This window comes from Miniopterus natalensis, chromosome 6, assembly GCF_054644295.1.
Source record: "Miniopterus natalensis isolate mMinNat1 chromosome 6, mMinNat1.hap1, whole genome shotgun sequence".
Lineage (NCBI taxonomy): Eukaryota > Metazoa > Chordata > Mammalia > Chiroptera > Miniopteridae > Miniopterus > Miniopterus natalensis.
This window is the reverse complement of record NC_142086.1, coordinates 84,350,676-84,365,709: the sequence shown is the minus strand read 5'-3', so window position 1 is coordinate 84,365,709 and position 15,034 is coordinate 84,350,676. Positions and strand designations below refer to the sequence as shown.

The 15,034-nt window shown below is 43.0% G+C and overlaps 1 protein-coding gene across 3 annotated transcripts in view; it reads right to left on the bottom strand.

Annotated features, from left to right (window-relative positions):
- The window catches only part of DYRK1A (dual specificity tyrosine phosphorylation regulated kinase 1A), a 124,725-nt gene extending 111,886 nt beyond the window's left edge, over nucleotides 1-12,839 (bottom strand). For all 3 annotated transcript variants that reach the window (XM_087818412.1, XM_087818410.1, XM_087818411.1), the window contains exon 1: nucleotides 12,732-12,839. The gene's annotated coding sequence lies outside the window, so the exon portion shown is untranslated. The remainder of the gene's footprint in view (nucleotides 1-12,731) is intronic.
- Nucleotides 12,840-15,034: the final 2,195 nt, after the last annotated feature.

The window sequence follows — 15,034 nt, the reverse complement described above, 5'->3', positions numbered from 1 at the left end:
ATGCTGGGTTGACATTCCAGATATAATCGTTGAATGAACATCACTTTGTTGGCTAGGAATCATGAAGAATATCCACAACTTAAAACCACTCCAAATGACCACTAAGGACTGTATCTATTTCAGCAAACCACTAAAATTATGTAGTCCTTAAAAAAAAAAAAAAAAAAGGCACAATCTTTCCACCCCATAATCTAGCTTCTAACATATAGTAGATATTTCATATGCAGTTATTAATCCATGAGTAAATAATTTTGTCTTTTTCCTGGCTACAAAAAGCTTTCCAATCCTATCTTTAAACACATAGGATTCACCTTTTTCTTTTTCCTCAAGGCTCCCATATTCACTGTCCAGCTCTTATTCCAAATGCACCCCGATATAATCCTTTGGTCCCTGACACCACGTAGTAAAGATCAAAACATTCAACAAATGTTTATTTAGTGTTCACCATGTGCCAAATACTCGACAATCCCTCAGAATGCAAAAGGGAGCAAAATACCACTGCCCCTGTTCATGGGAGGGCATTATTCAAATAAGAACTGAAAAATTACCAACTGGGATAAGCACTATGAAAGGTAAGTACAGGGGCACATGGGATATTAAAAAAAAAAGAGGTGACTGGGATGGGAGGCCACTGCTTTCCCTTACAAAGTGACATCTGAGCTGAAACTGAAGTAGGAAAAGTTTAAAACAAAGAGATGATGGCTGGCTAAGGAAGCAGCACATGCAAAGACAGGGATCCAGAGACCTGGGACATAAGATTGCATAAGTAAGCAGGGGACAGATCCTCCAGGTAGGGGGTCCTGTGACTAATTTGGTCTTTACCCTAGAAGTCCCAATAAATCATTAAAGAGGTTTTTTTCTAAAGGACAGAGAACTTGTTCATCCTCTTGCTCAAACCCCTCTTCGATTTCTGCCCATTATACAGAATGTTCCTTATTCCTTGGCCTTCCCTATATGCCCACACACTTTACTTCAGGTATCTGTATCTTGTCTTAGTCAGCAACTAGCCTTCCTCCCAGCAGCTGAACCCTAAGGCTCCTGTCTTCAAGTCCTCCCTTCTCGATAACTAATACTGCTGAGTAACTGTGGGCCTTCAGGGCAACTGTTAAGTAAATTTACCCAGCTTTACTGAAGTTCTGAGCTGTACCATAGAACCATTATAGGAAAATTCAAAAAGTAAAATTAGATTGTAAAATACGCAATGAGATCCTAATAATCTTCTTACCATTGCTGTTTTGAAAAACTTTTACGAAACGCTCTTTTGTACCATAGAAATGTCTCCCAATAATGAACGTATTTGGCATAATGAAGGTAAGAAACACCACTGTGATGACACTTGCAGATCTTTTCAAGGGGAAATAATCACATCAGAACAAATTTTTCAGTAGACAGTATTTGTCTCAAAGACTAGAGTCCTATTCAGATCCAAATAAAAGTTAACTCGAAATTAACTGTCAAAAGGACTCTAAAATAAGACCAAAATTTTGACCTTCAAAAAGCAACATAAAAAATTATTCAATTTCATTGACCCTGTGTTCCCTTTAATAAAAACATATATATTCTCTAGACCAGGTCCTTAAGCCTACTCTAGAGACTATTCAAGATCCCCACCAGAGCATAACTTCCATGATGGTATAGACACTGTACCCTTGGTTCCAGGCCCCAGTTCCATGTCTGGCACTAGCAGGACTCAATAAATAATTTTATGTACCTCAAAAGATAAATGATGTTTAAATGATCGTCTCCCAATAAGGATACAAGTGAAAATAAACAGAATATAACATTTTTCATGAAAATACTAAGACGTTCAGAATAAATTAAACTCACATGTTCAGCTACTCTGTACTTTTCAAACTTTGAATTATGATATAACCTTTTCCTTTCCAGATTCACAGCTTCTAACATTGCCTTCTGCCACTGTTCCACTGTTTAGCTCATCTTTAACAATGCTACAAATTATTTCCACCTGTCCCTAATGGACAGTTTGAACTACAACAACTCCATCTTCTGTTCTTCAACAGTTACTTCAGGTCCTCAGTAGAAAATATTATCAACTGTCCCATTAAACCAGGAGTGGGGAACGTCTTTTCAGCCAATGGCCATTTGGATATTTATAACATCATTCGTGGGCTATACAAAATTACCAACTTAAAAATTAGCTATGAAAAAAGCTCCTAGATTTATTGAATCTCGAGTCCCGCCTTCGGTTGCCTTGGCAGGGCCAGACCGGGACGTTCCCCACCCCCACATTAAACCAATCATTCCACCCATACAGCATTTTACTATACTGCCACCAAGTTTAATTCTCTCCTATGTCCAAAAACTTGGTGACACTGCTGTTTAAATTCCGAAATATTCACTTTGGTCGGTTGAAAACTAAATAATTAAGAAATTTTTAAGGTGTTCCAAACTTGGCTCTCCCATCTGTCTTCTACTTTACTTCCTCTTATTCCTCATGCCTGTACAGCTAAAACGAGCCTGCCTCCCAAGCCTTCCTCCTTACGGTGCCATCTCCCTAAAGACACAGGTATGTCATCATTGCCCTGCCGAAAACCTTCAATTGCCCCAAATTCAAATTCCTCATAATATATGACCCATCACTCTCATTTCTCACTGCAGTTGTTCCTATCCCTCCCCCAACATATCCTACCCCCCCACACACACACTCTACAGGCTGTCACCCTTCACTTCCCCCACCACCATAAGCTGCCCACATGACCTCCTCCAGAGGGCTGTCAATTCCTCAGTTCTACTGTAACAAGCCCAGCCATTCTTCCATACCAAGGTCCAGTCCCACCTCTACAAGGCATGCTCAAATTCTCAGCATTGTCTTGCTTGTGTTCTTCTAGTCCTTCATATGTCAATACCTCTACTTGGTAGCAGCCAAGGTCTTGTTAATTTTGCCTGGATACACATAACTATCTCAACACTAACAGCAGAGGAAACCAAATCTTGTTCACTTCTGTAAAAGCTTATACCACCATAATTCACATATAGAGGACAGTTTACTCAACTGAAAAGGAGTAAGAATCCCCTTTACAATTTGTCAAAGATTTATAATTATAATTATCAAAATACCAGTTCTTCATCCAACAGAATACAGAAAAATCAGGAAATATTTTTAACTATATCTGACAAAAATGAATATTTTTATTTTTTAAAGTACAAGACTTATAGTATAACTTAAAATGTTCAAAGTCACTCAAATTAAAGAAATGAAAATCCAGCCCTGGCCGGGTGGCTCAACTGGTTAGAGGGTCATCCCATGCACCAAAGGGTCTGGGGTTCAATTCCCCATTGGGGTATATACAGGAGGTAACCGATCGATGTTTCTTTCTCACACTGACGTTTCTGTGTCTCTCTCCTCCCTCTTCCTCTCTCTCTAAAATCAATGAAAACATGTCCTCACAAGTGGATTAAAAAAATAAAAATAAATGAAAATGAAAATCCAAACAACTAAACATCATTACTCATCTATTAAACTGACAAAGATTTAAAATTTTGATAACAACAATGTTGGGGAGATTTGGAAAACTATGTACTCTCAGTGCTGATGAAGCACAAACTGGTGCTGCTTTTTGGAAGACAACTTGGCAATACATATTCAAATGTTCATATACCCAGTGAACCAGCAATTTCCCTTATAAATAGATATCCTATAGCTAAGACTCATCGTTACATGTACAAGGATGTATACTACGGCACTGTTTAAAACAGCAAAAATATGAAAACAATTTAAGTGCTCTTTAATGGAGATTGACTAAGCTGTTTTACATCCACAACATAGAATACATCTCAATCACTAGAAAAGCAGGTGATATGGGAATATCTCTAAGAAGGCTGAAACTGCAAAACTGATTAGCATGATCCCATTTGCTTGAGATTTTTAAGTACACAGACACTGTATAAGTGTGTACATACACATCACCCCATAACGTCTGTGCACTTTAGAAAAAAGAAATGAGAACCATACTAAACACACAGCTTTGTAACAAACACACAAATATTGTTTAACATATATAATTTAGATAAATGCATAGGACACTTCTGGTGGGGAAAACTGAACAGCTGCTACCTGTGGAGCACTGAGGAGGGGCTTTTTTATTTTTTAATCCTCACCCAAGGATATGTTTTTATTGATTTTAGAGAGAGGAAGAGAAAGAAAGAGAAATACACCGATGTGAGAGAGAAATATCCTCACATCAATCCATACACACGCCGGCCAGGGATCAAACCTGCAACCTAGGCATGTGCCCTGACCAGGAATGGAACCAGCAACCTCGTGGGGCATGGCACGATGCTCCAACCAACCAAGCCACCTGATCTTTTTTTTAAACCATAAGTATATACTACTAGTTTAAAAAGTAAAATCCCCTAGGTCATCAGAACAATACTTTATATGCTTGATATGCTGTAAGACTGCTCACATGGGAGGAGCCCTAAACAGATGGTAAAACACTAAGAAAAAAAGGTCATTCTACTCCAGTAGATACACAGTAAAGCCAGTGGGTCCCCAGCAAACTTATTCAGTCCCATTACCAACACTCTCTGTGGCAGGAGGCCAGCAAGTTCCAGTCTAATGCTACCAACCTCTGGCCACCAAAGAAGGCTCCATGAACTTTTCCAGGATTACACCACAAACTGACATTTCTCAAACCTGCCCTTCACTTCCCTAGGGCAAGGGCACATGTGTGCTACTCTTCCTTCCTCTTCCAAAAAAGCTTTCTCATTAGTGCAGGTACTAATCTCCAATTTTTATAAATGACAGCTAGCTAATTGATAAAAATTAAGTTTTAACTGATAACAGATAAAGAATATTCCTCTGGGAGTATTTCCATTTTAAATTAGGGAATCCAATTCTTATATCAACCTAAAAGAATAAATTCAACAGTGAGAATTGCAAGCAAACCACATGAAAATGAAAGTAATAATTTGGGAACAAGACCTACCTTTGTTCCTTCTAATCATGCCAAGGAAGCAGCTCCCTATCGTCTACCCTAGCAATCTTCAACTACTGTGCCACAAGAATTATTAAAATATGCAATACCTGAAAATTCAGTCAGAGGCACTGACTTCTTTTCCCTTAGATTGTCAAATAAAAAAATGACGACAGCCAACACAATAGCCGCCTAGGCGTGACTGAATCAAAATCACACCTATTTTTTTGGTCGGATCTGCAAAATATACGTATTTTTTGGCGTATCACAGAATTTTAGTAATTAGTTTATGTGTGCCATGAGATGAAAAAGATTGCAAGTCATAATCTACCCTGTAGATACACTACCCTATCGGCCACAGAATTAACACTAACAATACCTTATTTACAACCTCAACTTCCCACATTTAAATATTCATTTGACTAACTCGGACTATTTGTCTAAGATGCTCACAAGTGAGTCAACCATTCACTACCAATGAGCTCATACATAAAAAGCAGCATATTTGAGAATAACAGGTATCCCAATAAAACCCCAATGCAGTTGGTACTGTGTCCCTTTTGTAAAAAGAACAAAGAACCAGGGGTCAGGAAAACATACGCTACTCCCAAACCTGCTTAGTCTGAGGCACTAGATAGCAATTTGGTTTCTTCGCATCTATTTCCTTCTCTAGGAGACATGAACTACATCAATGTTTCCAGAGCATCAGGAGCACCTGGAGCCCTAATTACAAAAGCAGACGCGACCTGCAGAGAGAAGTACACGACTTGGGAATCCTGCTTGGACAAGTCCTCCAGAAGACTGAGAACTGTTAGTTTTCTAAGATCTCTACTAGATCTAATAATTCTCCAGAGTTCAAAGGAATCCTATACCTTCCTCGTTTTTCAAACCCGCAGAGATTAAAGAGGACGATATTAGACAGTAAATGCATTTTTAAACATCACTGCTAACACCCTCCTTGCAACTTCAGTGGCAAACATTTACCAAAACCTTGACAAGATGCAGGTGTTATTCTAGTATTGTTTGCCGAGGCTATCAGCAGGAACACACAGTCTAGCTGAGATTATCAAAATGAAATCCAAAAGCTAAGATTCCAAATACTGTTTACATACAGTATAGTCACAGCAATCAAGAATCATGTTTCTGTCAAAAAATGCTGTCAATAAAATAATGTGCTACTAGACTCAAAATTCCTTCACTATTCAGTGTTTTGCTACATTTTTTCTAATCTGACTTATATATGTATAAACTGCATATGCTCATACTGATGAGCTATTTGAAACTGCACACCATAGTTTAAAAGATTAATGACCAAATAAGAAAAATAAAACATATTAATTAGTGCAATGTGTTGTCTCCTCAAAAGTTTATTTCTACAAGTTTCTCCCAAACATCTGGAAGTGTAACAGGCAATGTTTCATAAGCCCCATTCTCCTCTTCTTCAGTTGGAACAGATTTTCAGCCAAACAACTTCCAAAGATCACATATCCCAGCCTCCTTTGCAGCTAAATGTGGCCACCTAAGTTCCAGCCAAAAGGTGTAAACAAAACTGTAAACCAGTGTAAACTTCCAGGTTTGTCTTTTGTTATTAATATTATTATTATTGATTTGTGAGAGAGGAAGGAGGGAAGGAAGGGGGAGGGAAGGAAAGGGGAGGGAAGGAGAGGGAGATGGAGGGAGCGAGAAAGAAATATCAATTTGTTGTTCCACTTATTTATGCAGTCATTGGTTGATTCCTGTATACGTTTTGACCAGGGTCAAACCCACAACCACCGTGGTGTGCTGGGACAATGCTCTAACCAACTGAGCTACCTAGCCAGCGCCCAGGTTTGTCTTTAAAGGGGGGAGGGAGGGAGGAGTGTGCCTTCCCCACATCCTGTTCCTGCAATGTGGATTGTGCTGGGCCATCTTGTGCTATATAGTAAAGGATGTCTCCTTAAGCATGGGAAAGCAACAAGACAGAAGAATCCAAGGTCGCTATACCATGGAACCACATCAGCCTTAGACTACACTTATTTGTAACATGAACTTCTTGTCTAAGCCACTGTATTTAGTCAGAATGTAGGCACAATCTCGTGTTCTAACTAATGTATACAGAAAGTTTAAATTTGTAATAAATGTTAAATAATAGCTACTTAACAACTCAGTAAAACTGGAACGAATTATAAATTCTTGGGTAACTCCACTACTGAAATTATTGCTACTGTACCAGCATATATTTATATGGCATTTAAAACTTTTGCAAAGCACCTCATTACAGTATCTCATTTCACATTCTCAAAATCCTAGGCAGGGCAGCTGGTAGCTATGCACATTTGGCATATAGGATACTGAAGCTCAGAGAAGCTATTTTGTCCAAGATTGCACTACTAAGGACTGGTACTCAGAGAGGATTCAGAATATAGGTTCCTCATTCCATCATTCTGTGTAGATATACATTTATATACCCCTACTACATGCCAGGCATTAGTTACAGGTGGGATCAAGAGAATTATTCCTGCCCAGATGCACCTTATGATCTAACAGAGAGGGCGGGACAGACATTAAATGAGTAAGCATATATACATGAATGCATATGAATTATTACATAGCTATTTGCAACAAGGGCTATGAAAAAAAGCAGAGTCCTGTAAGAACACCTGGCCAAGGACCCTTACCTGGACTGGGGTATGGGGAAGGCCTTTCTGAAATAGCATTTATGTTGAGACCATAAGGATGAGTATGAATGAGTAAGAGGGAGGGAGGGAGGAAGAGGAAAAGAAGGCTATTAAGAAATTTATACACATTATCAATCTTCACAAGAACATTAAGGTAAGTACCACTGACCCCATTTTACAGCTGAAGATGCTTAGTGAACTCACTGTGCTAAAGGTCACACTGCAGTGAATGGAAGGTCCTGTTGAGATTCCAGACTCACCCGACTGGAGCCTCGCCTCCACCAGGCACCACCTCACAGGCCAGCTCTCTCCTCTCTCCTCAGTATCATACTGCCTCAACTGCTAGTTAAAGAACTAGTAACAAGCAGATTTCAAATAGATGTCACAATTCCAGCGTGTTTTTACCCAAATGTATGTGCTAAGATGCCAACCTTAACCACAAATATCCACAAACCAAACAAAACAAAACCAAAAATCAACTCTTGTCATTGGATATTTTACATATATACTTAGAAAAATTAGGGAGTTATTTAATGAACAGGGATGTTATCTAAAATAGAAGTGATGCTGCCCAGCCGGGCGTGGCTCAGCGGTTGAGCATCGACCTAGGATCCAGGCAATTGGGGTTCGATTTCTGGTTGGGGCACATGCCCGGGTTGCGGGCTCAATCCCCAGCAGGGGGCGTGCAGGAGGCAGCTGATCAATGCCTCTCTCATCATTGATGTCTCCTCTCTCTCTCTCCCTCTCCTTCCTCTCTCGGAAATCAATAAAAATATATTTAAAATAAAATAAAATGATAAATTAAAATAAAATATAAAAATAAAATAAAATAGAAGTGATGCTGAAAATCAGTTTCATTCTATGTTAAACCAGCTCACTAATCCCCGCGCCGGACACATACAAAATCGGTTTAAATAAGCATTTCAATCATGGGGAGATAAAGCTCAAAACAATTCAATTAAAAATATACGTTTTAAGCTATCATGCACTATACATTATTTGCATATATAGGGTGTCCCAAAAAATGTATACCCACACTCTGAATAATTATAAAGGCAGTGTTTATTGAGATACATTTCATTTTCAAAATTAAGCTATCAGCTATTAAGTATTTTGGGGGGACACCCTGTTGTATATTCACAAGTCCTTTAAACAAACAAAAATATGTATATGTCTTGTTAAAACTTTAAGAGTAATACAAACTTTTTATGATAATCTTGTAGAAAAGAGGGTACACAGCTCTGGTAGAGGACTTAATTGCCAAGAAGCCAAAATGATTCTCTATTAGCAAAAAGTATGACTACTAGGAACCACATCGTTTTAGACGTTCTGTAAGTTATCATCAATAAAGAATTTTAATTCATTATACAACTCTAGAAATAGGATTTCAAATCAGTAGCATAATTAAAAAACATTTAGCTGGTTTATACAAATCAGCATTTCCAAAATTATTTTCATACACCAAAAAATGAACCTAAAGCTGCCTGTAGCCATTAGGTCAGGAAACAAGACTTGTCTTTTACTACCTAATGTGAACCTTAATTATTTTAGTCATGTGAAATCAATATTTCACTTTCACATAACCAATGGTAAACTTTACAGCTCTAGCTTGACACAGAACTGACATAAGGCAAGATCTCAAAAGATTTCTTCATTTAGGGGCAACTGAAGAGAAATTTTAGGTAATTTAAAATAATTTGATTATTTTTCAAGTAATTAAACACAAGTTTTAACTACCCAAATTTTTAATCCAAAATTGTGCAAGCCTTGGGTTATGAATTGCCGAATTTTCTCTAGCTATCAAAACATTGCCCAATGGTCAAAATAATATATGGTAAGAAGTCTTTTAAATGGCATAATCACTACGTATATAAGGTGCTCTTATAAAACAAGTTCTGCAACACACTTTGACAGGGCAAACTGTGCTACTGTCAAGTTTCAGGTGATCGTGTTTTATAGTTTCAAGTAATATCTTTACTTCTAAAAGGAAAATATCTGCGAGTTTCTGGAGGTAAAACCACCAAAACACTCAACACAAATACTCAGCTCACCGTTTAAATTAATGGTAAGGAATGTAACAAATTTAAAGACTACATCTGTGGAGAAGAGATGAGTTCTTTCTAAAGACTCTTTCTGCCAGGTTTTGGGTGTCGGTGGGCTCAGATGGTTCAAGTTTTTCCTTGAGAGAGAAAGAGAAATTGCTTGGAGGGATTGGAGGGGGAGGGGAACGTGCAAACTCTTTGAAATAGAGAAGAGTAAATGCTAAAGCAAAGAAAAATAGACACACGCCTTATAACAAACACCAAGTCACAAATAAAGCCCCCTGGTTCTATCAATCTTATATTTAATGTCATATATAAGGCAATTCTCTTCTCACTCATAATAAAGTTACTTCTATCCAAATTTTCTTCCCATAACTAGACACTTGCCAACAATAAACATGCATATAAAACATCCTGGGTGGACTAGATTTCTAAACTACTTTTTTCTTTTTCTTTTTTTGATTGTGTTCAAGTAGTACCCAAAAATCAATACAAATTAGCCTTTCTTTCTTTGTAGTTTCAAAACAAAATGCATACCCAAGGTCATTCTATACCATCTGTTATAATAAGTTACCTTACATTTTGCTTTTGCAGATAAACATTCATAACATTATAAAAACCTATATGAATTACTAGTTGCTACACTTACCACTCCCCACTCTCATAACTCTAAGTCATAAACACAGTAACTCTTCATAAATAAAACTAAGAGGCAGACATTGGACAATAATCTAGAAGGGGGTAAAAAAATCTAACCAAGGCTCTTTTTTTTTTTTTTTTTTTTATCCACCTTCCCCAAACAGGACAGTGCATTAAAATGGAATATTTTTGTTTATTTTGAATGTTAGTCCCCCTAAAAGACTGGACTAAACCATTAATTTTTTAATCCCCAACACAGTAATTTTGTATTTAAGTTTCTAATAGGTTCCACCACAATGTCTTTAATATGTTTAAGAAACCATCTTAGACCTAAATTCCAAATTCCTAATAATAAAAAAATCTTACTAGATCACTCAGTCCATCTCCCACTCTTACTAATGATGACCATGCACTCATTCAAATCTATTTCTTCAAATCTGAAATCATTTTTATATTTTAAATAAGTGTACCTTCACCTTTTATTGACAGGGGTGACCCTTCCTTTCTAAACTTAACGTCTCTTATGAACTTTTTATACTCAGGTTTTACAACAGAACTTGGTGGAGACATTGACAGGAGTCCTTAACTTGCTAGCAAGGTTTGAAGTCTAAATGAATCTGGACAGCCACCAAAACCACCTCTGCTATAGCAAGGCAAATCCTCCAAAAGCACTGGGGTATTTTAAGTGAAAATCTTATGTATACTAAAAATCTTAATAGTCGCCAAGGAAACTTTTTTCACAGAATCTACAATTTCTTTGAAACTAACTTCTTCAGATTAAAATCAGCATATGAAATTTTAATTCTAGTTTCACATTTATAGTCTATCTGAAAATACTCTTAATGTAGCTAAACAATTAAAATGAGAAATTTAAGAGAACAAAAGCTAAAGAAAATTCCACTGAATTATTAAACACCCTAAAATCAAAATATTAAATATATCCACTCTTAAACAATACATATGTAAAATATAAGGGGTCACAGAAGAAATCTATGTATTCAAAGATAAAAAAATGACTAAACATAACTTTACAAAAAACTTTCTTATGACTCATCAATACTTAAACGATGCCTATAATTAAAACTAAGTGTGAAGAACAAAACGTACCAAAGAATATTTCTTAATTCCTTCCCTTGGAAAATTGCCTACATGGTTCTCCGGGTGGAGTGGGGGACTGGTACGTTTCATTAAGAGGGCCTCATCTCAACCTTTCCTTTTCACTTTCAGCAAACCACAAAGTTAATACCACGCTCAACATATACACGGACACAAGCTCTAGTTAGAACCCTGAGTCATTACACACAGATCGCTTCAAAATTTGCCAGTATTTCTAATAATGAATTATAACCTAGTGATTAGGAGCCAGACTACTGGCTCCTAGAGTTACAGCTGCGCGACCTTGGATGAGTCACGCCTCAGTTTCCTCATCTGTGAAATGGGTAACAGTTTCTACCAGTAGGGTAAGAGTAGATACACGTAAAGCCCCGGGAAGAGTGCGTAGCACTTTTCGTCCTAATCTTTAAATCAGTGTGAACACGTTTTAGGTGTATTATTTCTGACAACTTGGTCGGAATTCAGGGACCAAATGGCGCTGGCATTCAAGCGCTGCACCTAGGTTATAAAATTCATATAACCTAGGGTTGGATGAAAGGCATAGCCAAGTAGTCGGAGGCAATCCCTCACTCATTTTGCCATTTTTAACCATTTCAGACTAGGGAGGGGCCTTTCGTTAAGTGTTAGGATATTCAGCAGTTTCCGTGGGTCTGAGCGAGAGCAGGTTAGGGTCTGTGAACAGACTTGGGAAGTTCTGCTGCAATACCCAGGTATCGATTATAATGGTCACATTCTCAGCCCCCAGCTCCTCGGCTGCTGAACGGGTCATCGCTCCATCTCGAGGGGCCGGATCGCCGCGCTCAGTGCACAACTTCAGAGCACGCCGAGCGCCCTCGCTCCGCACACACCCCGCAGGGCCGCGGGGGGACCGGGCTCCCGACCTTCCCGGCGCCTCGCCCAGCAGCCAGCCCCATTTTCTTAACCCGTGCATTGTCCTTGCGGAGAACCCCGGCGGTTCCCACACTGGAGGGGGCCGAGAGGAGGGACGAGGGAGGAGCTGGGGGAAGAGGATGAGGAGGAAGAGGAGGAGGAGGAAGACAACCTCCTCCCCTTCGCTCGGGCGACCAGTGAAGGTCTGGCGCTTTCTCGGGCCCCCAGGCCCTGGCTCCCGGGAGGCCCCTGCTCCCACCCTCCGCAACTTTCCCTCCGCTCGCACCCGCCTCTCCTCCGGGACCCGGCCAGTCGGCTCCCTCCCCCGGCGGCCAGCCCCGGGCCCCGGCGCCTCCTCCTAAAATGGCAGGTCCCTCCCTCCGCCCGGCTGGCCTCGGCGCGGGCCCGGCTGCAGGCCGCGGGGGGAGCCGGGCGCCGGGCCGGGCGGGGCCGCGGCCAGGCCGGACACTCACCGGGATGATGGCGGGGCGCTCGCGCCGCTCCCTCCGGTGAGTCTCAGCCTCGGGCTCCCGCCGCTGCGCTCCCGCGGCCTCCGCAGCCAGCGCCGCCGGGCCGCCTCTCTCCGCCCGCGGCGCTCCCGGCGCTCCCGAGCCGCAGCCTTCTCAGTCTCTGTCCGGCTCGCGGTTCCAGCGGCGCCCGGGGCCGGGGAGGCGACAGCCCCCTCCCCGGCAAATACCGCAGTCCCCGGACCCCGACTCCCGGCGGCGGGGCCGCGCGGCCCGGCCCGGCGCGGAGGGCGGCGGCGGCGAGGCCGGGCGCCGAGTCGCGGCCGCTCCCGGCGGCTTCTTCCCGAAGAGGATTTTATAAATCTCACAAAATGGCGCGCGCTCCAAACCTGCGCAGCGAGAAGCGCCGGGGCGAGCGGCGGCGGCGGGAGCGGCGGCGGCGGCGGCAGCTCCTCCGCCAGGAGAGCCCGAACCGCCCGCCCCCGAGTCCCCCGCACAGACAGACACACACACACACACTCACACACACACGCACGCACACTCGCCCTCGCACACCCTCACTCACACACACACACTCTCACACTCACACCGGTCCCGCCCGCTCGCCGGCGGCGGCGGCGGCGGCAGCGGCACCAACAGCAGCAGCAGGAACAGCAGCAGCAGAAGCGGCGGCGGCGGCGGCGCCCGCACCCCCCGCTCGGGGTGTCCGCTCCCTGAGCCCGACCTGAGCCGCGATCAGCAGCAGCGACGGCAGCAGTCTCCCCGGATCCCCCCGCCGCTCTTGCCGCCACCACCCCCGCCTCACTCCAATGGGGTTTTTTATTATTATTCGGGCGGGAAGCGAAAGGGTTTAAAAAAAAACCAACCAACAAAATGGCGACGGACCGACCCGGTCGCTATAGCAACTGTCAATCAAAACGCAAAACCCCGGCTGACGTGCTGACGTCCTCCTCCCGCCCCCCGGCCCAAGCCGGTGGGCGGGGCCTGTTGCTCGGGCAACGGCAGATTCCGTTCCCTCCTTTCCATCTCCCCCTGGGTCGCCAACCAACCACCCAACCCCCTCAGGTCACGTGAAGGATAAATTCGGAGCTCGGGCCCGCTACGAGTGTCAGAGGAGGGCGCGTGATTTGCTCCGGGGAGGGGAGAGGAGGGGGACGGCCGGGCAGAGGGAGGGAAGGGGAAGGGTAGAGGAAGGGGGGGCGAGGCGGCGGCCCGGCCTGTTCGCGAGAGCCCGCCGCCTCCCGGGCTGCCTGGCCGCGCCCCGCGCCCGCGCCGACTGCGGCCCGGGGAGCGCGCGCGGCCTCTGCGCCTCCGCCCCCGGAGCCCCGCGCTTCCGCGTCCTGCGCCCGCAGCCCCGCCCGCGCCGGGGGGAGGGGGCCGGGCTCTGCGGCCGCGCGGGGACCCGGGAAGCCCACCCCCGCGCGCCCGAGCCCCGGGCTCTCACCTTCATCCCCGGGGAGCGCGCCGGCCGCGGGAAGGTGGCCCGGGGGCGCACGTCCGCGCGTTTAAACTGTTCTTGGAAGGGCTGGCGTGCCCCCCTCGCCGGAAAATGCCCACGGAGGCCGCGGCGGGGGTTGGGGAAGAGGCCGCCTCCGCGTTTCAGACATCTCAGGAATTCCGGACGCTTCGCCGGAATCCGGGATGCCCCTGCGGCTGACACCTTGATTAAACCATGCCGCTCGGTTTGTGCAGCAGCCAGTGCCAACGTTCAGGAATTATGGACGGAGCCATCATAAAAACTTTTAGGCTGTGCACACTCCCAGGTTTTCCACCTATTTCAAACGCTACCCACCTTTCCGAAGGCAGCCTTCTCTGTCGGAATACCGCTTAAATTAATCCTGTCGCTATGACCGTATTTTTGTCGCCCAACACCCTCTTTTTCTTTTTCATGCACCATCTCAGTTTCCAGATTCTGAATTCGCCCACAATTCTTTATTAACATTCTAGCTTTCATTTATTTTTGTTATATCTCCCCCTTTCTGCATGAATGTTGCTAGGTGTGCTTCTCAGGTATTAAAACCTAGCTATACTAGTAGCCATGCTGTGCTGGCTACTTTGTAATCAGCAGACCGCCAATCGCTAAAAACTGTATTTGGTACCAAACCTAATAAAATGAAACTTAAATGTTATGCTTAAAAGGATAATACAGATATTATGTTACACCAAATCACTAATTTATTGATTTCTAAGCTTGGTTTTGCCATCATATGACAGTGCCCATACCATTTTTTAAGCTAAAACTGCTCACAAATACAGTAGCAACAGATACAATCTTATAGGCATAAAGAAAACCCTGCAATAAATACTAG